At 45.7% G+C, this 21,071-nt stretch overlaps 1 long non-coding RNA gene across 4 annotated transcripts in view; it reads left to right on the top strand.

Annotated features, from left to right (window-relative positions):
- The first annotated feature begins 1,567 nt into the window (after positions 1-1,567).
- LOC142361410 (uncharacterized) overlaps positions 1,568-21,071 on the top strand; it is a 39,321-nt gene continuing 19,817 nt past the window's right edge. The window contains exons 1-5 of one of the 4 annotated variants that reach the window (XR_012764007.1): positions 1,568-2,152; positions 2,827-2,935; positions 7,412-7,549; positions 10,779-10,847; positions 11,457-11,686. This is a non-coding gene — a long non-coding RNA (uncharacterized LOC142361410). Of the gene's footprint in view, positions 2,153-2,826; positions 2,936-7,126; positions 7,550-10,778; positions 10,848-11,456; positions 11,687-21,071 lie in introns of all 4 variants that reach the window. The other 3 variants (XR_012764006.1, XR_012764008.1, XR_012764005.1) reach the window with 3 other exon arrangements.

The raw sequence follows: 21,071 nt of genomic DNA, 5'->3' as shown, positions 1-21,071 counted from the left end.
CGCTCGCTCGCTCGCTCGCTCGCTCGCTCGCTCGCTCCCCGCTGTAGGCGCTGCTGCGGGGTGGGGGGAGATGCCTGCCGGGCGGCCGTTGCTCGTCACCGGCGCGCACACCCCGGTAAACTTTAACGTTTTTAGGAAAAACGTAAACAAGGGGAAACTTATTACTCCCCCCAACCCCCAGTGGGCCGCCTGAGTTAATGGGTTTGTTTGACGGTGGAGAAAAAAAGTGCAAACTTTCCGTCGTGACGCCCGTGCGGTGTTTCCAGCTGATTAAATTTTAAAGTATCACGAGCCTTGCGCCGGTCTCTCCCCGTTCCACGCTTCGGAATTTCCACCAACGTAACGGGAGATGCGTCGGGTGCGAGGGAAGCGGCGAAGCGGGCACGGTTTCTGTCCCGGGGGTGGTGGGGGGGTGGGAGTAGGCAGGAGGAACCGGCAGAGGCTCGCAGCCACCGATCTGTTCATTTTCAATGGAAACGCTCCGATACTGGGTGCCGGTGCTCGCCGTGCCCCTGCTTTCCCCGCCGTCCACGCCGGAGGCTCGGCGGCCCGCACCGAGGGCCCCGAGCCGGCGCTCCCAGCCGGCCGCCGGGACTCGGGCTTGACGCTCCCCGCAGGGTTTGGCGACCCAGGCCGGGTGTCCCTCTGCCTCGCGGGGCAACGGGACGTTTTCCTTCCTCCTTTTTCCCTCGGGCCGTGGGGAGGCAGCTCGGGGCTCAGTGAAATCGGTTCTGCCGCCAGCGCGCCCGGCGCTCGGCTGAGGGCTGGCTCCGTGGGTGCGTTCGGCTGCGGGGGAGAGGGCGCAGCGCCCGGGGCTGAGCCCCGGGGGCGGGCGGCCGCAGGTCCAACCCCGAGCCGTGCCAGGGTCCCATACCACCCCTAGGCTTTTTACAGCGGCGCATCCGCGTCCGTAACTTTACAAAGCGAAAAGGATTAAACATCTGTATCTCTTTTCTTTTGCGAAATGCTACTTTATTGTTTCTAAAGAACAACACGGAGCGGGCGTGAGCGCCCTCTGCTTCCAGCCCGTCTCCAGCCCGCTCGGAAGCAGGACAGTGACCGCCTTCGCGCTCGGCCGCCTTCGCCGCCGCGGGAACGCACCGCTCCTCTCCGCCAAACTTGCGCGCCTACCAAGGGCACCTCGGCTTCTGTGCGCGCTCCCGCCCGCCCCCGCCCTCGCCATGCCCGGGGAAGGGGTCTCGATCCCGAGGCCACCGGGCGCCAGCCCGCGGTGAGCCGAGGCGGGGGTGCAGCCGAACTCACGCCGCCGAGGCCAAACCCTTCTCGGCCTCAAGCCGCGGCGGCAGTTTGCGAAACGGCCCCCGCGCCGGGGCACGGCTCACCGCCGCCTCCGCCCGCCGGCCTCGGCGTCTGGCCCGGGGCGGGGGGGGCGGCTCCGCGCCAAGGGCTGCCGGACCCTGCGCTGCCGGACCCCGCGCAGGCAGCGAGGACCCGGGGCCCCCGCCCCCCCCCCCCCCCCCGCCGCGGCCGCAACCGCGGGCGGCGGGCGCCCCCCAGCGGCGGCAGGGGCGCGCTGCGCCGCGGCGGCGGCACCGCCTCCGCTCCGGTGGGGAGCGCGGGGCTTTCGTTCGTCCCCGCCGACCGGCCCCGAGCCCTCTTCTCCTGCCGCCCCCCGCCCACACACCCCCCTTCTCCCCGGCCGCAGCTCCCCCGCTACCGCGGCCACGCCCGCCAACGGCTCCGCAGTCCGGTCTGGCGGCGCCCGGTGCTGCCTGGCCGCGGGAGGGGGAGCGGCAGGAAAGCAGCGCCGGTGCGTGTGTGCGGGGGAGCCCCCGGTACTGCCCGCGGCGCGGCAGGCAGGGAATGCCCTGTGCCCCCCGGCCCCTCTCAGAGCCCACCACGGGTGCCGGGGGGTCCTTCCCAGCAGAACGGATCTCGTCGGAACCCCCCGGGCTGCGGCTGCCGCTGCCCGGCGGGCGCGGGTGGGGGCTCGCCGGGCTTGCTCCGCGCTGGTGCGAGGGGCCGGGGCGTTAACCCGCCCTTACAGAGCCGGCCGCCTCCCGCGATTTACCGCGACCCGCGGCGGCCCCTCGGTAACCCCTCCCCGCCGCCGGATCCCCGGGAGCGGCGGCAGCCCCTGCCTTCGAGGAAAGCGGGCAGGCCGAACCCGGGGGAGCCTCGGCAGCCGGAGGTAAGGGAGGGGGCGGGCGGGCGGCCGGGGGTCCCCGCCTCAGCGCGGCGGCGTCGGGGCGCGGCCCGGTCCGGGGGCCATAACCCCGCGCGAACACGCATCTCGCCATACGTCCACAGCACACACAGGCGCCGCGGGAGCCGCCCCCTCCCTCCGGCGGGGGCTGCGGTGCGCTCCCCTCCCCCCCGCCTCGCTCCGCGCCTCAGGGCGCAGCCGGTTCCCCGTTCTGCGTGAGGCGGCCGCAGGCGGCGGCGGGTTCCTGCGCGGGCCCCGCGTCGTGCGGGACCCCGGGCGGTGGATGAGAAGCGGCGGCGGTGGGAGGCAGCCCTCTAACGCAGAATGACAAATCGCACTTAGGCAATACATGAACGAGAAAATGATTTATGGATTTTCACGACGGCCTGAGCAAATGAAGGCGACATGAATTATACATCCTAATGTGCAGTATATCATTTTCTAATAACACTGTTTTAGTTCTAATGCTGCACGCTGCTCTCTGCGACAGGCGGTATCGATTAAATAAAGAGTCCGAGGGCTGTCTGTGCTGGACGCGCACCTTCGGCAGGCACCAGCTGAGGTCTGCGCATTTACCTCTCGCTGAAGCAGCGGGCCATTATCGGGCCCCTGACACCGCGGCGTTCAGTTTTTCTATCTGTCATCATTTAATTTGGCAGTTGCTTCGCTGAATGAAGACTAATCTTGTGTGTCGCTGCCTTTCGCTCCGAAATGTAAATAGATGACATCAGGTTTGAAATCCACCGTGCTGACGGGGATAGCACCCGGGTAAGTCAAACCTTTCCTCTCTGCCAAAATCCTCACACGCCTCTCTGGCAACCCGAGTACGGAGGGGCAGTTTCTCAGTAATACTCCTGCTGGGCCAGAACTTCCCTCATGTCTCCATTTACCAAATCTCACGGATTAGCTTAAAGATAAAAAACTTTGGGTTTAACTCACACAGGCTGGGAGAGCACATCAACACGAAAAACTGAGTGCATGTGCACAGGGAGGGGGGAAGAGCTGCAGGAGAAGGAGGGGGCTTAGCCCCAGATTCAGCCTGCATTAGTGCCCCCAGGCCAGGGCTTCCCCTCTCCTGCAGCCGAGTTCTTTTTGCCCTTCATCACAGATCAGCGATGAATTCATAGCAACATAAACTGTGAACATTCCCAATTATTTCAGTGGTTCCTAGGCTAAAATATCACTCCACATTAAGAAGGACAAGCAAGTCCCGGCCTTTCATGGAACAATATGAATCAGAGATGGTGAAGATGGAGGTAAAGGATTAATGTATTCATTTGGAGGGGTTAAATCAGTGATTATTGGGGAAGAGGTGAGGAAACGCTTCATTTCTCACTACCTGAGTGAAGTATTTCCATTGTTCAGACACAGAAGGAGTCACAGAAGTAAGGAAATGCCCAAATGCTGTGTTTTGGATTAATCACTTTCCTAACCCAGGCAGTCATAGCTTTGGGCATAGAAAGCTAATCCCCATTGTTTAGTTGAGTCACCAAAACGATCTGTTGGTTCCATTTTAGGTATCAGTCTTGGTTTTAGGCTGAGGAACTTTGTAGTCTCTTTACCGTCTGGATGTTAAAAACACACTGAGAATTGGACTGACTCATCCCCCCCCCCCCCCCCCCCCAATCTCCTAGATTGTCATTACTTGGTTTAATTTTAATTATCTAGGTTTAAAAAAAACCCAAACAAACAAAAAACCGACAGCAAAACCCACCCAAGTTCTCCTTCGAGAGAATTAATAACAGCTCTTAGTGCAGGAAAGATTACTGGAATCAATGATGTGATTAGGATTGTAAATAAGAAGTAAAAGATGTCACTTTTAGAAAAAGCCTGCTTTGCTAACAGGAAGATGTGTATGTTTTACTGATAGGGCTGTAGGATGAAAATCCTGCTTCAAACAGAGGTCGATAGGGAACAATCTCAGAAATTAACTAAGAGGCCTGATTAAGGTTATTTGTGTCAGAGGGAAAGGTTCGCTGCCACCACTCCCTCAATGGATTTCTCTCTTAATTGCCAATGAGGAGACAAAACAGGAAGGCTAGACCATTTGGCTAATCAATAAAAAAAAAGCCTGCCTTCGTGGGCACTCCTTGGGTCAGATCGATGTAGCAGCCACCAAAGTTCTTGCAGAGGTCACCAGTGATCACGACATTTTCTGACAGCTTTTAAACAGTGCTGGAGCCAAGCATCTGCTGCGAGGTTGCAGATATAAGCAGAACTGGAGATACGATGTTAATCATCATCCTCATGCTTATGGGAGGACTCCTGGCGATAAAAAACAACTCACTGTATTTATGACCTTAGACAGCTGTTTTAATAAATGAAGATAAAGTATTACTTCATTACATGCCCTGGACTGCATTAGTGATCGGATATGATGGAGCGTCTCCAGAAGGTGCTGGAAGTCTTTCAGAATAAGAATTGCAGCGGACACACCACAGTCCAGAACAGAATTACAGTGGATGCATCCTGTTTCTCAAGGCCAGCTTCTGCCTCCTTTTCCTTGCCCCCAAACATTTCAGGGAGACCACTCAAGCAGCAAGAGGCTGTTCAGTGTGGAACAGTGGACTGGTGCAGTCTGTTGCTATTATCCTACCTTCTCCAGCTTTCAGAGTCTATCATAAGCTTTATTGTGGAAAAAAAAAAATCATCCCAGCCTGTTTTAATGACTTGTGGTTTTAGCTGATTCAAGTCTGCATTGAATATAAGAAAATACTTTTTCTTTTTCCCCCCCCCCACAGTTCAGCTCTCAACATTTTCTGGCAACCAGGGCTTTTTACAGTGTCCAGATCAGACCACCCAAGGTCACTTCAGAACCCTCACTTCTGTATGCGTGTCTTTAATCAGCACACATTGGACCCGATTCCTATAAGCTTGTGTCATGTCCCATTATTTTTAATCTACTAGTTATTGGCAAATCTGACAATCTTGAACTTAACGCTTACTGTGGTGCTGCAGATACATTATAAACCAATGAAAATGACTTTACACAAGGTGATCAGTCAAAAGTACATATTCCTTTTAATATATCTGTTTACTTGCAGGCAAGAGATGACATCTGTATCCCGCTTACCTCACAGAAGATATTTCTTGATACTTTTCAATAAGGCAAATTTCTTATCGTCTAACTAGAATTTTCAGAAAGATAGTTTACTCCATAGATCGAAGCCTTGTACTGCATCAGCTGAGAAGCAAAATATTATCACATTTATCAAGACAGGCATCATCAAGCCACTATTTTCTGTATAAATTTCTTTTTTTATGATATGGCTCAATCAGCTGCACCCATTTCTTTGAACTTCATCAAAATACAGTTGACCTGTATCTGAATTTAACAAATGCTGCTAAGTTTGAATGATTACTAGAGCAAATGAGGACAGAACTGCAGTGGAAAACTCCGGTGGCTTGAAACTCTGCTAAGCTTCTTATTATACACTCAAAGCCATAGGTAGATGTAGTTGCTCATGATAAAGAAAATTGCTCTGTTGATTTTCCTTTCAACAGCAAGTTCAAGCCTTGAACTAAAGCATAGCTGATTCTGACGTTCAGCTTGAAAGCGGTACTTAACAATATGAAACTTTTATTCTTATCCTTATAATACTGTATGCGTAGTGCTTAGCAAAATAAATAATGAAAACACCCACCCTAGATTGTTTGCCCAGGAGATTTCGCACTCTTGGGCCTCTGTGCTCCACGTATATATAATCTCCACCATAATTCTATCATCTGAGTCATCATACCAACTACACAGCAGATAACAATAGCACCGACTGGGAAGGGAAAGGAGAAAGACGGGAGAAATGATGTTAGAATTATGTAGTTACTTAGGAAGAGAGCGCAGGTCTGTATTTTTACTACTTTCACTACCAATACTTAAAGCTTCATTTTTCTATTTGAGTCTTCACATTGTAAGACCCTATACTCGGGTGCTTGCTTTTTTCTCCTGAAATTGCGTCTGGCTAGCACCAGCTTTTCCATAGTGTTACCCACCTCAGTTTGATTATTGAGGAAGTTCCAGCTGGGAAGCAGTTTAGTCATTTATGAGGCAGTAATCAAGGAAAACACATTATTTTGTCTATGCTAAAAATATTGCAACATTCACTTCAGAGATTTTACCACCTCCCCATTTTGGAAGAGTGACTTTAGCAGATGGAGGTCTCAAGAGCGCTTTTTGCCATTCTTAGGAAGACACACCAAAGCGATAAGTCCTTGAAAAGCCTCAGCTTACACACTCAGACATTTGTCAGTTGGTCCTTGCAAAATCTGCACCGGGCGTTTCCTCTCACAATTCCTGCTTAGTAGCTGGACTAGATGACAGAAACTGTGCAAGTTCATATGTTCCATGCAATTGCTGTGAACGATGAACACCATTTTTCTTAGAATAATTATTTCCAGGCTTCTACAGGTTGCTCTGTAGAGCTGGATATAGATTCGGAGCATGGTTACGCTTACCATCCATATGCTTACTACTCCCACTGGTGGTAGGTTAGCAGGAGAAAGTAGAAAAAGTAAAGCATACACATAGGGCAACGCATAGAATGGCAGAAAAAGGAGATCACAAGTATACAGAAATGACTGTGAAAGTACAAGTACAGCAAAACAAATGATAAGAGAAAAATTTAAAAAAGCATTTAGACTTAAAAGCAAAAGCAATCAGACTATAACCACAAAGCTAAATATCCTACCAGCCTTTTCAGCAGCTTCCTAAGTTCCTGCAGTCTAACAACGGCAACAAAAGAGCTGTTAAGAGTTCCCCTTCCCTTTTGTCAGGAGGCTTTACATATGCATATGGAAAGCTCACAACTGCTAGCTCTTAGTTAATTAGGTAAAGTAGGAGTAGTCTGTGCTATAGATCTCAGTGGTCCCCACTCTGTTCATTATGCAAGCTGGGGCCTGGTGTTGCTACAATAACAGTTTTTCAATTAAGGAATCAAACCAAAAGATTGTCTGTCTCGACAGAAGCCCGTGCTAAAGTCGGGGTCTCGGGGGGCCACGCTGGCCCAGCAGCCGCTGCCTTACACAGCCGCGGAGTTGCTCTGGTCAGCAGGACGCTGCGGCTACAGCAGACAGGGATGATACACCTCGCTCAGCAAAACTTTGGGAAAACTATGAACAAAGTGTGCAAGTTGCATAATCAGACTTTGGAAATGTTTGATTTGAATGTTGAACTTACGATGTTGCTTCTACTGAGCCTGTACGTTGTGGTGATCCATGCCTGAAAGATCCCTCTCTGCTGCCCATCAGTCCTGCAGTTTGTTTGTTGGAACAAGGGACTCAAACGGTACCGGATTTTTATTCTGGGACAAGATCTTTTCCAGGAAAGCTTTTGCTGTTTGATCAGTGCACACAACGAGCAGTGCTGCTGACGTTGAATCGGAGCCGGTTAGTACTTGCAGGACTTCAGCCTCTGTTACAGTATACAGTGCATGAAGAAGGAAAAGAAAGATCTTAGAGTAAAAAATGTTGAATGCCAAATGCTGTTGTATGTTAACATATATAACGTATGCCCCAGTTCCTCTGTTTGAAGAGGGGCTAGCACAGTATTGCCGAATGTATTTTGACATGAATGCATGAATACTTGCGAAGCACTTGGGTATGATGAGAAGAGCTCTGGAGTTGATTACAATTTTATAGGAAGTGGAGTTGGCACGATACGCACTAAAGAAGTTTGCAGCCACATGTGACTGTCTCCTGACATGGCCACAACAAGCTGCTGAATCACACCTGCTTCCTTTAATATTGGAGTTTTCTCATTTTGCAGGCTTTACTATGCAAATCTTTTTGAAGTAACGTGTGCATATACAATAATATACATATGCTTATATGTAATTACATGAACCTTGATGTTAAGCTTGGGAAGAAATGACAGTACTACAAGATGTACGTGTGGGGGGAGAGGGGAATGCAGCTGCAATCGAGTTCAGCAGGCACCAGGGCCAGTACCAAACCGATCCTGCCTCCAGTGAGTGTCAATGCCTTTTGGTTCAACACACTTCCAAGCTCTCGGAAGAGGCTGGTCACCTCCGCCACTCGAGACTGCAAAACATTACCCCCATGACTAGCTGGCAGGGTCACCTCGGCGTGACGGAGCTCAGCGCAGCGGCCGTATGGCCTCGGTGGCTGATCCTCCCGACTGCCGAGCATCGGTGCCGGGCCCCGGTGCTGCGGGCACGGAGAGCATCCTTCCTCCAGCAGCAGCCTGCCCTTCTGCAGCCCGCGGCATGCCAGGGAGCTGGAGCTGCGAAAGGGTGGGCTGGCGAATCCTGCAGCTGTGGGAGGCAGCGGCTGGGCTGCAAATATGCAAAGTGCTGCCCGCACAAAAAGAGGAGCTATGCTCATTACAAACAAAAGTAGCGACGCAGCGCGCTGTTGCGTAGTAATCTGCACTGCTGCGCGGTCACGAGGGGAGTGTCTGTCTCCAGAAGGCAGAGAGCTGGCTTAAAGAAGCAATCGATTTAGTGGAGAAAAATGTAACATGGGCACTGCAATAACTGTGTGAGCTAAGCATGAAAGTAAAGAGATTTGCAGGAAAGGGGGGGGAAAGGAAGAGAAGACAGGAAGGACTCAAGTTGTGGGAAGTGTAAAATGGAAGAGTGAGTCATGTAAATGTGATTTAGGGTAGAGTGGGAAGATGATAGAAATCTTGTAGGAAGGCTTGGATTTTCTTAGCTTTGAAAAGCATTCAAGAGTTTGCTGGCTTTCGGTGATTCTCATAGATTTCCCTGTAATTGGGGGAGACAGTGAAAGCGGGTCATTGCGTGCTGTAAAAGGCAGTGTTAATAGCAAAGCAGGAATATTTTGGACCAACTGCTCACGATTACGGGTTGTGGCCTACGATCGGCTTTAATTGGGAAATCCTCTTCTGGAAGAATGTGTTAGAAAGTTGTCTGCTGCTCTCCCATGCTGCTGTAATGTTAGGCAGTAGGGATCTGGGGTGCACTCGTGTCGCCCAGTTTCCACCACTCTGTAGTTTCTAAGAATCTGGAGGTGGCCAGGAAACTAGTTTATCACGTTCAATTTGCTGGAAAGAAGGGATATGTACTTCTGGCCCTTTGCCGTATTTTGCTCAGTACTGAAAGGAACAAAAGCACAATTAGGAAGGAAGAAACAGCCTTTACAGCATTACCAAAGTGCCAATAAATAGCTTCAGAAATGAGGTTCTTATTGCAGGCAGAGATAGAAAAGCCAAATAATACTTGTATACATTGATTTTGCAATGTAACTATAGGCTTACAGGGCACTATCAAAGAATATTAACTGAAAATCCTTGATCAGAATTCAGGAATATTATAGCATCACCAGAAGTCTTCGTCTACAGAACTGTAGATATAAAACTGTAAATTTTAATGCTTCTTTTGAGAATTTTCAATAGGTAATAAATAACCACCTTGTGTTGTGATCTCCGTAGGAAGAGGGAGGATAATACCTGAATCACAAAAAATGGAGCTAGACTATCTAACGGTATTTTTTTCCTACCAAAATGAGCTTTCTGGGTAGCAATTTGGTTCTGAAAATTTCTAGAAATGAATGCTGTAATAAAACAGTTTCCAGAGCTTATGTGCATTTAGGGAATGGCAAAAACTGCCATTTGATGTAGTACCAAAGTTAGAAGACAGGATTGTGCTCTTTCTTTGCTAGTGGTGGGAGTTTGGAAGAACTGCTTTACTTTTCCATGGCTTAGTCTTTATATATGTATAATGGGCATAATGTTCTTTCTCACTGGAAGTGAATTGGGTGCACGAGTGAGACGGTCCTATACAGGAATTGGACTTCATTACTGTGTAGGAGTCCAGTCCGAGAAGGGTTTTCTGTAAGCCTGCCTACTGAAATGAGACAGAAGTAGAAATGTCTGCTTTGGGCATCCTAACTTTCTATAGGAACTTGTTGTGGTTTGGCAGTATGAAAAATGCAGTTTTAGAGCTTCCAGTGCCGCATCAAAAATGCTGTGGCTATGGCCAAAATACAGCCCGATGTAAACATGTTTGGCTTATTCAAATGTCTTCAGAATATATAGAGAAGTTAATTTTGGAATGGCAAGGTTTACTGCTTGTGCCCTATATGCTAGATCATAGGTAACATCTGTCTTGATTTGGAAGAAGTGAGTAGGTATTCCATATTGCTTGATTTGTCTGTTTTACTAGGATCGTGATTGATTAACTTGAACCTGATCCAGCTTGTTATTGCTGGGTGATCAGATAGCATGTATATGTTCTATCTACTCATGTATAGAAGATGCTAATCATATATTAGTGATCTAAATAGCCTAGCATAAATTTATTAAAATACCTGTAAAATTAGAATAGAGGTTTTCTCAGTACCACCTGGTTGCCAGATGTGGCATTAGGCAATAATAGCTTTCAGTCTGTGAGAGTAGTAGAAAAAAAATTATGAAATGGTTTAACCTTTCTGGCTCTAAGAGCATCATAACTTTGGCATCTGTTCTAGTCCCACTTAAATCACTGGAGTTTTTGACACAGTTTTTTTTACTTGGGGTAAGATGAGATCCTGCATGTAGACACGGCTTCATTTGTCCTGCAAATCTGTGTGTGTTTGTCAGCCAGTGGATAGCTGTTCTTTGATCATGTTTTTTGGTTTTTGTTTTCTCTTACAGGAACAATAGAAACATATTGTCTCTGGCACTCACTGCAAACAGTAGAAGCCTTGCCTGAAATTAGGAATGGTCAGTATCCAACCAGCATAAGTTTTAGTTAAAATGTTTTGGAATCATGTTCCTTGTTTTTATCATTTGATGATATATTCATTTTTTGGCCTTGCTCTACTATATATATATATATATATATATATATATGCACACACATGCATACATACAAGTGAAAGTAAAGCTGTTGGTTACAGAAGTCTGACCTAGGATTTAATGAACATGTGAAATTGTGATGAAAAGACTGTAGGTAGTTGGGACACGGAAGAAATGCAGAACCAAGACTCTGGAACCAGCAATACAGGGAGTGTTTTCTAGAAAGAAAAAGCATGTCCTACTGTGCCCCCCAATTTTTGGCAAGTAATTTTTGGTTCAGCATTAAACCAAGGGATAAAATAATAGTTATTTTCACTGTGAATAATGATATCTCAGAATAGGGAACCAAACTTCTATGCTTTGTGGTATTTTCCTTTCGCTTCCTCAGACCAAATGAATTGGATTATATTGTGGAGCCAAATGCTGGAAGTTTCCCTTTTAAAAATTATGTAAAGTAAAGTAAATAGAAAGAAAACATGTGTTCCTTTTTACTGTATTTTTATGAAGGTTATAACCAGAGTTGTTTTCTTACAGCTTTAAGCTGAGTTGTTATGAGCAGTTATGGAGTCAGTATGGACCAGATCCAAAGTTGTTCAAGCAAATAGCAAGATTTCCAGCGATTTTAGTGTTCTTTTGATCAGGCCCTTAATCTTCTAGAAAACGGTGAGATTAATAGGACTGTTGTGTGCACAGTGCTGATGGTGTATGGAGTTCGCTTTTGTGCCGAAAGGAGAAGAAGATAGAGATTTACTGACTGGTTGTCTGTAAGTATTGTTTTACTTCATTGTCATTCTATTCCCTTTCCAGCTGTTTTTGTGTATAGAAAGTTCAAGCAAATCCCCTTTAAAAGGTCTGCTTTTGTGTTAAGGTACTTAAACTTTAATGTCTTTGTGTAAAAGAGCTTTCATGAAAGAAGATTTGTCCAGGCACATCCTGTAATAAACATCTGGAAACTGCAGGGGTTGGCTAATGGTGGCTATATAGCAAGAATACAGTTTAACTAGCTGGCTTTACATCAGGGTTAATTTTCCCACACTTTTTTTTTTTAATCTTCTCAATTCACTTATTTATTTTGTAATCTGAATATTTATGTCCCATCGTAGTTAAATTGTTTTAAATAGTGTTCTGGTTCGTAGGTAGTACAAAACGCCTCATCCTAGATTGATGCAGGGAGGGCTGTAAGAAAGCAGATTACATCTCTGTGTGGTTTTCACTGATAAAGTGTTTGAAGAGCAAAGTTGCTCATCTTTAAAGACAGCTTCCTTTAGTACAAAAAATATAGGAAAATTAATATTTCTAGATTAGTCAAAAGCACAAGCTTCCACAGAGGTAATAGGTATCATTTGTATGTGGGCCAGAAGTTTAATTAGGATTAAGCAAAACAGAAAACTAGAGCTTTAGCCTATCTGATATACAGCAGAAGTAAAAGCCCTGAAACAGTTTGGGTGGGGAGGGAATTTAAGGTTTTTGCAAAATGGGAAGGAACAGTGAATAGTTTCAGCAGTAATAATGGAGATAAGGAGGAATTGCAGAAAATACCAGAAAAGAATAAGGAAATACTTATTTTCAAAGATCCCAGAGAGAAAACTGGGTAAGGAAAGTTCTAGCAAATAAGAGGTAGAATATGAAGTGGTAATCCCTCCACTACATTTATAGTCCTGTGAATGAAGATGCAAAACCATAATCCTTATTTTGGATGTGATGATGCTGATGGGTAACGAGCTGTAAGGACAACAGTCACTGTCAAAGTTCTTGGATGACAATAGGAGGTTTCAGAAAACAATTTTAAGTGTATGACTTAATCGGTAATTCTTGGAGAATTATTATCAGTGACAGTGCAGGAAGAGATTAATTGAGTGGATGTGCAGAAATAAAGTTATCATCTCCCAAATTTAGCTGCACTTACCTAAAGTACAGCTCGACTCTTGCAGACAAAATGAGGCTAGGTCAGTCGGGGTGGAAGTCAGCTGAGTGAGTCAGCCCTCAGGCAGAGGCACAAGCCTAGGTTCAGTCCACTGAGCAACGGAAACGGCATTTCCACGTGCCACTGGTGCTTGCTGGGGTAGCACCAAGAAAGGTTTGCCGGGAGCGCTGCACAACCCGTAGTGCGGTGGAGATGATGTTGACCGAGGACCCGGAGGAAGCTGGTTCACCTCAGGACCTCGTCATCTCTCAGAGCAGCTCCCCTGAGATGGTTCCTCGTGGGCCTTCCAGCAAAGGGAAGATTTTAATTACTTCGAGGAAGAAGGAGAAAAATAAAGATGTAAATGAGAAATGCATGTAGCTACAGATGCTTGCAGGTGTTTGCTGTCAATCCCTTTGTTCAAAAAGTACTCAGCCCCTTTTGATTCTGAAGGAGGAAAAAATTTGCTTCTGAGGTATTTAAAACTAATTTTGTTCTCATTTGTGTGGGAAGATAAATTGTGATACTTATGAAACTGTGTCATTTTAATTGTGTATTTTAAAAGATGTTTGGTATTCAAGGATGGTCTAGATTTAGTCCTAGAAAGTTTATCTTTTTGCTCTGTGTATTTCACCTGTCAAACCAATCTCAAAAAAAGCAGGTTATGAAGCTGCAAGCAAAGTCTCATGGTATTTCTGTGCTGTGTTACCTTTTTTTCCTGAAGAGGCCTGCCTTAAGAGGCCACACATTTCTAAGCCCATGCACTGCCTTGTATCTCAAACTGCTAATAAATGCCAACTAGTATTAATTACGCTGTTGGTGTGTGGTTCACATTAAGAACAGTAGGATTACTTTTAAAACTGGAGTGGCTGCAGTCTGTTGCAACAGTATGAGTGGGTAGCAGGTCTTCCCAAGTAGGGTTCAGCCATAAATAAACTTTCTCAGACCAGAACAGTGCTGACTTGTGCATTTTGAGCTTAATCAGCGATCGCGTGGTGCCTCTCTTCCCATCATCAAGCTATTAACAGAGAACAGTGCAGGGAAGAGCCATGCGTAGGCATCATCATCTGAGTTTGGGTTGTGTCCACCTTGTGCCACCTGCAGGCTCATGCTTTTGTCTGTATCCTGAGTCCATAGTGGGAGGAGACTGCAGGAGACATTAGCCCTGCCCTTCTCCCTTGCACGCCGTGTAGTTCGGATGGGATTATCGGAGTGCTGGGGTGAGTTCATTGCCTTGAGCACGTGAGGAGCTGGGATCCCTTGTGTGTCCTCTCCCCATTCTGTTTTACTGACTTCCTCCTAGACAAAGAGGCATTTTCGCTTTTTCCTTCCTTTTCCCCAAATGTGGTTCTGCCATCATTTTATCACGTGTGGAGGTGACTTCAGATTTACGTGGTTGGTTTGGGTTTGTCTCTCTTTGCTGGCTTGACAGGTTGTATGGAGCCTACTTGTCCACTCAAACACTTAAATTAAGTGCCCGAGGTTAGCTGGTAGAGAATATGCCTTGAACCCTCTACCACAGACTTCCATGTGGTAGACCAGACATAATACATGCCTCAGATTTGATAACTGTAAGTATTTTAATTACACAGATGCATGTTGCTAATGAAGGAATGTAGTAAAATTTAATTTTACTACTATAGTATGTAGCATGGATTCAGTTTTTAAGTTGAAATGGTCATACTAGGGTCTAATTCTTCAGAGAATAGCGTCTTTAAAATCCACGACAGATAATTTTTTTAATTAATGAAAAAAAAATCTAAAATACTTGTTTGAAACTGGCTGAAATAAAGTTAACTTCTGGTTTTCACAGTTTCTGCAATTCCGTGAAATAGTAGAGTTCGATTTAATTGACCATGCACAATGTGTTTGTGTGTTACTAATTTTAAAATCCAAGGCTTAATGTTAAAGTTAGAATTTGAATGAGATAAGTAGACAAATACAATTTTTTTATATACACTAGGCTTTTCAGTCACTATGATGCTGATGCTTAGATACTCTATTTAATGATAGTTAATACAGTGATACTGATTTTGTCCCTGCTGTGTTCATTATTAACCCCAGAAGGTAATGGAAATCTTATTAGACTCAGTACTGGATATTAATATTGTGCCTGACTATGGTATGAAAAAAATGAAGAAAGAGCCTGCAAACATTTGTAAGTTAATTGCCTGACTTGGAAACCACTAATGTACATGAGTAACATTTACTCATGCAGATTGTCTCGGTGAATTCAAAATCCCTCCTATGGGCGGTTGCAGAATAAGGCCATAAATCACACCTTTATGGAAAGTCTAAGAAATGTTAATGGGAAGATACCCACAAGGTGCTATGGAAACTTAGTAAGTTTTCATCAACAGTATTTTAAAGGCATATATAATTAAATAAAAGTGCTGGTAAATGTTTAAAATTAGGAAGAACCAGAAGTTGAGCTGAGTTTGCCTATATATATTAAAAAAACCCATAAATCTGGAGCAGCCATCAGCTCACAGTAGTTATTCCTATTCTACGTGACAACGCCAGCCACCATATCCATGTTCCTTCACACTCCATGTGACAGACTCAGTGGCTGAGTTACACATGCCTCCGTATAGGTTTTTCATTCATTTTTGTGGCTGGCCAGCGTTGTAGTAGCATCAGTGGTTGGGAAGGTACCTGAGCCATGGAGCAGCCTGGCACCCTGCTTTCACACAGGAAGCGATGCCAGGACCAACACTGATGGCGCCTACCTTGTGGCTAGGTGAAAATGCTGTGATGGCCCACCAAGGGTTTCAGCTGTGTCTGGCATACATGAATGGTGTAGCAATACCTAATGGTGATCATGACGAGCTCATGGCCAAACACACTTCCTGTCTCAAGGAAGATGACTTTTTTACCACCTGACTGTGGGTAAGCAGTTATCACTCCACTTCTGGGCTAGTTTATTTGGGTGCCTGTTGCCAGGTGCAATGATGCTCTGCGAGTGGGACATACATAGCTTGAAAGTATAAAGCAATTATTTGTTAATCAATACACATGGAACGTAGCTAGGGTTTAAGAAGCTGCTAGGGGGCTACTCTGATGAGGTAGCTGGGAGGGGGGGGTGGCGGCGGTGCTGGTGCTGGTGCTGGTGCTGGTGCTGGTGCTGGTGCTGGTGCTGGTGCTGGTGCTGGTGCTGGTGCTGGTGCTGGTGCTGGTGCTGGTGCTGGTGCTGTTTGTGTAGGCTGTTTGGAAGGAGAAAGCTTGGTCTCTGTGGCTCCCTGAAGTGGGTCCTTGGTGTTGCTGTCTTTCATCAGCTCCTTCAGTACTGGTCATCTCATGTGATGAATCTTCCTGGCCTGGTTAGATTTCCTGGTATGTTTGATTTGTGCGTGATTTGTTTTGGATTTTTTTAGGATTGTGTGTCTCTCTATGCTGGTGGTTTTGTTGCTAGGCAGCTGGCTGGGAGGCAGGGGCCAACAGCCCCCCAGGAAGAGCTGTAGTGAGAGCCAGTGCAGGGGCAGTACCCGTCCCCACCAGCCTGCTGCTTACAAGTGTTCTGCCCTGCCTGTGGGTGGCCAGAGCCCCATGTGAGCTGGAGGGTCACCAGCACCCGTTAGATGCCCAGGCTCTTTGAGCCCAAGCCCAGCAACTGGCTCAGGGGCTGCTTGCTCTTGGCCAAAATGGCCCTTGCTGCTGGCCCAGTGAGTTGAGCAGAGGTGGAGGAGGAGAAAATGTGCCTTTCCAAGGGTGATCCCCAGGCCCGACTTTAGATGCTTGCTAAATCTACAGAGCTATCATGTAAAAAAGTGATTTTTGTTTCATTGAGCTTTTCTGTGTGTTTCCTTCTCTGTGCCCTGGCAATACCTCAGTGAGTGCATGACCCTGCTCTTTGCGAGCATGAGGCCATGGGCTGCAGGAGGGCAGGACCTGTCTCCACCATGGTGCTTGAGGAGCTCTCCCATTCAACAGAGTGCAGAGAGCTTGGAAGTAAGTGGCTGAATCCATGTGTTTCCTAGCGGATGGTTTGGCTTGATCCATGTGTTTTCTAGTTTTGGCAGATGATCAAGCATCAGGAACTGTGGCAGGACTGTCATACAGATACTTGTGGGTGATGAGGATTTGGGGCTTGACCACCAGGAATGTCAGGGTGAGCGTAATGTCTGGAGAGATCAGTAGTGGGATCAGGAACCAGGCTGACAGTTTTGGAGGTAGATCTTCAGTCATGGACTTTGTTAAGCGACTTCTTCAGGCACTGAGCAGTCAGAAAACCTTTTTAGTTGCTTCTCCAGGTGCCCAGGACTCCCAAACTATAATTTCATGACTCGTCAGCTGGCTGGAAGTATACCCACAGTGGTTGGTCTATAGCCAGTGGTGTTTTTCCAGAAAAACTCACCAGAACTTTAAGCTTGAAAACTTTGTTGGCAGGCCATAATGAAACTGGTGTAATGGAAATAAAAATGTATGCAACATGAAATTAAATGCATGCTTTCTATGCCATCCAGATAATGAGTACATTGTTTAATTTCCTTGCAGGGAATCAATTTTCCTTATTCTATTTTAAACATTCTAAGTTGTCTAAACTCCATGCTTGTGTTCTCTGTGTGTGTGTAGTAAACAAACAGCCTTCAAAATATGGGCCAAGGGCTCATTCTTTTTCTTCAGTAGGATCTGTGTTTATAAAAATACTTATGGATGAGGGAAATCAGAAAGAGGTAAGTCAAGTGATACCAAGTAGAAATGGTAGAAAAAAATATTTTTTGTGTGTGTTTGCTTAGTGTTGGTGTCACAGTTGGTAAGTCATAGACAAAATATACTAGGCAAATCATTATTGCTGTATTGCTCTAATCTGTGGATTTGAAGAATGAGTCTGTTGATGGAATAAGGGAAGGGTAATATTCCAGGATAGCAGACCACATCAGTGCTGGCCAGGGAGAACTCTTGAGTATTAGTAGTGTAAATACAGTAGCAATTCCTGCTTCTATCTAGATTGTATTATCAAAAATAACACATTGCTTTTCAAATGATATTCAACATTTTTTTGAACTTTCTTCTGGAGAAAAAAAGTCTTTACCCCCTGCTTTGTACTCTGTTCCTGTTATCACTTTTAGCCATATCACATTAAACTTTCTCTGCCAGTATGAAAATAAGGTATGTGTAGCACAGGCTGTAGAAGAAATTCTTTACTACCATAGATAGAAGGGCACCTGTTTAGCCTGGCAGTTGTATATCTAGGCATAGCTAAAGCAAAGGCTTATGACACCTACAACTGACAAGTGCATTAATTGGGATGTAATAATGTTAGTCTGCCTTGAATCTAAATAAGAGCATGCTAAGACGGTTAAAAAAACCCAGTATGTGAGTATTTTGTAGCACTGATGGCATAGCTAAATACAATATATAAGCAATGTGACCATCAAAGGGGCCACAAAGATGAGGGTATCTGCACATAGGAAACATCCAAACAACAAAAAGCTGCAAGATAAACGTGCAGAGTGTCCGACCAAATGCAGAGGGGTGAGTGGCAAAAACAAGGTAAGCGTTACTGGAAGCAGATGACCCCCCCTTTGGAGGGATGACAGGGGAGTAAGTAGCAGAAACCTGAAGGAGGAAGAAAGGCAGAGAAGAGAAGGCAAGCCTGTCTCAGCCCCAGCTTTGCTAGCTGAGGAGCTGTCAGTCAGGCCAGATCACATTCACCTCTGCAATGAGAATTGCCATCAGCTCTGTGGTGCTGCATGCTGCTCGCAGCTGGTTTAGGATAGAGATGTGGAAGACTGACAGTTCTGCATGCAGCAAAAATGATTAACAAGGCGTAAGGGGTAACCGTAGCATGTTGCTGCCAACAAGTGAGAATAATACAGTTTTGTTTTAAAGTTTAAAGCTGGTCTGATTCATCAGTCTTCTAAGCCTTTCCAGCATTGTGCACTCGAATTCCCTAAGTGATATACTGAGGTAACATGTATTAATTTGCAGCACAGAGCTGCTTTTCTTGATGAAGTGCAGTTGCAGCCAGAAGGAGCAGACAAAAGCTAGCATGTTTAGAGGAAAGGAGATGGTTGCACTGTTTTACTTTGTGAGGAAGAAATCTGTGTGACTGTAAGACTGATAGCTGGCTTTGGCTTGAAGACAGCTGTAGATGGGGGGGGGGGAGGAGGGGGAGTAAGAGGGGGAGGTCTGAAGGTTGACTGTCCCATTAAAGGCAAGCGCTTCAGTGTTGTGATTTAAAACTCACCTTCTGCTGCTCTCACAAAACTGAGGCAGGGCTTTAAAATGGACTGCATGTGTTTAGCCAGAAGTTCAGGAAGGACTAGTTGCCAACAGAGAAGGTGGTCTGCTTTGGGAAGGGTGCCATTTACAATACATCATTCATGCTGATGGAAGTTAGTGGTGTAAGCCGCTGGGTGCATCTGGTTTTGCTTTGCTTAGTGTTTTGCTTGTGATGATCAGCTCCTTGCTAGGGAGCAGAGAGTCTCGGACTTGGGCCTATAAGATGTTGGAGCAGCCACCCTTCTGAAGGCGAATCCCAGATAGTTTTGCTTTCAGACAGTTAAAGTGTAACTGGGATGCTTACATTAATGGCTGTTATCTTTTCATGTCAAGCAACTGAATTATTGGCTGGGAAAGTTACGTGCTCCCATAGAGGGAAGCTTTGTGCAATGAAAATGCAGGCGTCCTTTATCTCCTTTAAAGATGTGATTGTATTTAAAAAAAATAGCTTGTTACAAATAGAAAATGGAGCAGTAACCCTTGCTCCTAAATGTAGGCAGTAATCTAATTTGAGCTGTAGAAACTGACTTCTTGAGCATTTGGTGAAACTTCTAATCCTTCTGGAGAAATAATTGTGTGTTAATTAAGAGCCAGAATTCCATGAGGCTTATTAGCTGTCTAGCTGGATCTGAGAAGCAGAAGGTTGAACAGAGTTTAACTAAAATTTAGAACTGTTAATTAGTCTCCTTTCTTCCCTGTCTCCTTTCTATTTTCTTGTTTCTGGTTTGTGTAGCACACTTTGAATGACCCATGAGAAACTACTGTGCTTCTGACATGATAGCTCCCAATTGTAAATGCTGTACTTTACTAGCTGTGAAAGAATAAAGCTTTAAAAGAGCTTGGCTTCCCTTAGCTACAAGCTAGCTTGTTATGGAAGAAGAAATGACAGAAAGTGGAAAAAGCAGGCTGGCTAATCTTGTTAAATTGACTGAATAATCTTGCATTCAAGATTTGTGAACTCCGTGCTGGAACGCACAGATGCTCTAATAAACTTTAGATGACCTGTCTTAGTTTAGTGCTTTTTACAGGGCTCAGAAAAGGTTTGGTAGGCATATGGAAACCTGAACATGAAACAGTCTTCCTTATAGACCTCCATTTTGGTGGTTATGAATATGGGAATGTGTGGACGTGCGAAGGCTGTACTTCACTGATGCGTGCCTGGGCAAGATCGGGATGGGAAAGTATACCCTGAAACCAGTTTTAAGTATCTTTGAAAGTTTAAGCAGTGCACAGAGAGATGTGAACTTCTTCCAGAGTTTTTCACTGTGATACTATGGTTAAGTTTACTTTTTGGAGGGAAGGGGCAAGGGGGATGCTAGCATGCAGTACAAAACTCCCTGGGATTCTGGTATGACATGAGGCGAGCTGAGCAAAACGGCTGCAATTTCAGCTCAATAGCCCCTGTACCCCTCAATGAAATAATTTTGAGCCTGCTGAGTAGGAACAGTTTAAAGCTGTATTATAAAAGACACAAGAATTCTATTCATTAATTAGACTTGTCAGAGTCTGCTCGGTATTTCCAGCAATGAATATCACTTCATTCCAGGGGTGTAGTTAAGCCCTTAAACTAATTTGACTTCCAGCTCCAGTCCTCTGACATCTAATGCCTCACCTTTTAGATGTTTTGATGTTCTAATCACTGAAATATTTATATTTTCCTTTTAGTTTATAGTTAGCCTCAACAAAGACGTTTGCACTAATATAAATGCATTTGCCTAACACAGGTGCACTGCAAAAGAGAATATGCATCAGAATAACTAATCCTGGTAATTTAACTAGTTTCACACCAATATGGTGTGCTTGTATTTTAATTCACAGCTTTGGCAGAGGTGGGGAGAGGCCCAAGTGGGAAGGGGAAGTGCATCAAGTGTAGTGCTAGTAGCCTTTGAGTTATAAGTAGAAAAACTACTTAGATCTGTAAAAATGTCCTAATGGTGCAGGTTAGAGTACTTCTGCAGTATGACTATCATATTTCTACAGTCCTATTGTTCCAAGCGTGTGAGGGTGATGGATTTTTTCCT

This window comes from Opisthocomus hoazin, chromosome 5 (assembly GCF_030867145.1).
Source record: "Opisthocomus hoazin isolate bOpiHoa1 chromosome 5, bOpiHoa1.hap1, whole genome shotgun sequence".
NCBI lineage: Eukaryota > Metazoa > Chordata > Aves > Opisthocomiformes > Opisthocomidae > Opisthocomus > Opisthocomus hoazin.
This window is presented reverse-complemented; position numbering and strand designations above follow the sequence as displayed.